Here is a 2,990-nt window from a genome sequence, read left to right as displayed (position 1 = left end):
GGTGGTTTAGATTCATCTTCCAATAACTAGATAATATGCATTGTTTGAGGGGGAGAACATATTGAAGATCTTATGGACCCCCTTGTGGTTTAGATGCTAAGTTGTTTTTAGCATGGCATAGGTTATGAACGTGTTTTCAAGGGTTTTTAGATGTTTATGGTGATCTGCAATGTTGTTTGTGGATTTTGATGAAAAGGAGTATCAACTTTTTTGAGTTACAATGGTAAAATATGTTTGTGTCAATAAAACCCTAAGTAGGTAGATGACATAGATAAATTGGCTTTTTGAGTTTATTTCAATCACTTGTGATCTTGTGAATTTCAAGAGCTCCTTGGTGCATACGAATTTTCTATGCAACAAGTGTGTTTGAATATTTTTTGCATACCCTAAGTTTCCTATTTAGTTTGAGGAAGTGAAAAATAGCTATGCTCATTGTAGTTGATCCTATATTGAAGTCGTGACCTATTTTGAAGCCTTATCCTTATGTGGCGATGGTGAAAGACAAGGAAGGAGCATTTTTAAGGGTTTTGATAGATGTGGTTTACACAGAGGATGTTAGGGCATATAATCATGTGCCTCTCTTAGAGATTAATCATGTGAAATTTCATGATGTATGGAAGAAACTTATTCAATCTTACTTTATGACATTCAAGGAGTACAAGAACATTCTAAAATGGGTCTAAATATCTAGAAGGAAATTCCTGATTTTAGCTATGATGAAGTGTGGGTTCAAATAATTTTGAGCTAGATTCACAATGATGTGATGTGTTTAGACTGGTCATACAATATTATAAAGGATTCCATTAGGATATTCACTAGTTTGTGTTCCACCGATACTATTTTGATGAAGAAGATGGTGAAAAATGATATTGTTGTGCAACCTACCAACTTAGTGTGTGATGAAAGAGTTATGACTATGAAATAAAATATTGATATGATAGTTCAATATCTAACAAAGTATTTGGTGTTCAAACTCTACTACTGAAACCATGAGGGTTCTACCACCACAATAACAATTCACACTAAACATCAAATGGTGGTTGTTGGAGAAATATTTGACCTTTGTGAACTATTGAGGCAATAGCTTTTGAAGAATTTGGAAAGAACAAAGATTAGAAAATATCAGTTCAAGTATAGGTTTTTCATTATCTATTTGGTGTTCATGTTTATCAATGAAGTTTTGGGGATTAAAAATAATGTTTGGGATAAGTTTTCCCCTAGTGTAATACAAATTAGGCAACACATTAGGTCTTTTGGGACTAATGGAGATGCATAAAACACCCTCTATTCTAGGTGTTTTAAGAATTTTTAGGATAGAATGCAAGACATGGAGAGAATTCTAGCAGATCTAGTTCAGAACTACAAAGATGTGTTTACATTTCTGGGAAGTAGAGATCATTGTTATATTGAGGTTGTTGAGTTGATAACTTCTTTTGTACCTGAGTTACCCTATGAAGTGTTAGTAGAAGAAGTTGAGAGACATGTTGCTACAATATTGAAGATGTTGGTTGATCCAAATGAGCCTAAGTTTGATACCACAAAAGAAATCTTTGCAAAATTGGGGCAAGAGAAAGTAGAGAAAGGGCATGAGAAAAGGATGGAGAAGCTAGATCAGAATATTGCTCTACACCCTGTATGTGAAGCTTTTGGAGAGACCTCGATTGAGGAGTCTTCTATGCATACACAGAGCAATACTAGGTCTATCTCCACCTCTCCTTTGATGAAGATAGGATCCTCTAGAACCTCCACTAGATTGACAACAAGTGAAAAGAATGAACCAAGGCATAGAAAGAAAGAAACAAGAAGGAAGGTCCATAGAGATTGAAGAAGTAAAAAGTGATAGATCTAATGAAGAAGTACAAAAGGAGCAAAAAGGAGAAATTTCTAATCCATACAAGGTCCAAAAGGACTAATATTGAAGAAGATGAAGAAGTGGAGGAGGAGGAGGAGGAGGAGGAGGAGGAGGAGGACACAATACCTCTAAGTAGAAGAAAGAGATCCTCTTCAACCTTCTTCTTCTACTTAGAGTCACTGTGATCTCTTTCTTCTATAGAAAAGAAGAAGGTTGAAGATGATCCAAATTATCAGCCAATAAACTTTGATAGTTTTGTGAGAGTAGCATGTGAGCATGACTCATTAGAGTTTTACGTTGGGGTTTATCTAAATGCACCTCTGACAGATAAGGAGAAGATTGAAAAGGCAATAATCAAATATTTGTTTACCTTTGACAAATTTGTAAGTGACATTGAAGACAAACTGCTCGAGAAGGTATTAGAAGTGTTGACAAAGAAGAGAAATGATGCAGTGGTGGAGTCAAATATGAGGACTCAAGCACTAGGTATGGTAACTAATCCATTGTTAAATATTGAAACAAGAAGAATTAAACAGGTCCTAAACATAAGATTCGGGAAAAAAGAGAGTAAACTTAATCATGGGAGATCTAGAAGATATCAAAAGAATAACAAAATAGACAGAAGATGAAGCCATGGAGGTTGTAGAACAAATAAAGGGTACTTTGTCTTCTCCAAGGAGAAGACAAATATAGGATATAGTCTGGGAGAGACAAGCAGTATGTCAGATCTAGAAAGGAGAATAGAGTAATAGAAGGGTGAGAATGTTGATCTAGATACTAATCTGGGTGATTGAGTGAATGTAGAAAAAAATGTACTAGATGCAGTAGAAGAGATTCCATAAGGCACTAGGGAGGAAGATAAGAAAGAATATTTGGGTGAGAGAATGGAAGAAAAGAAGGAAAAGAAGATAGAAGAAAGAACTAAGTAAAAGATAGAAGAGAAGAAGGAGAGTCCTGTGAAGGAGAAGGAGAAAAATAAGAACGCAGAAGGTGAAAAGAGAAGGATGTATGTAGGAAAATATTTCTAAACCTCTGAAGGTTATACATCAGACTTGGTGTACCTGTAAATGAAGTTAACACTTCTTGTCACTATAGAGAAAGTACCCATGTCTGAGGTCAAATTGACCTTAGCTAGTTG

The sequence above is a fragment of the Cryptomeria japonica genome, chromosome 1, assembly GCF_030272615.1.
Source record: "Cryptomeria japonica chromosome 1, Sugi_1.0, whole genome shotgun sequence".
NCBI classification, from domain to species: Eukaryota; Viridiplantae; Streptophyta; class Pinopsida; order Cupressales; family Cupressaceae; genus Cryptomeria; species Cryptomeria japonica.
This window is presented reverse-complemented; position numbering follows the sequence as displayed.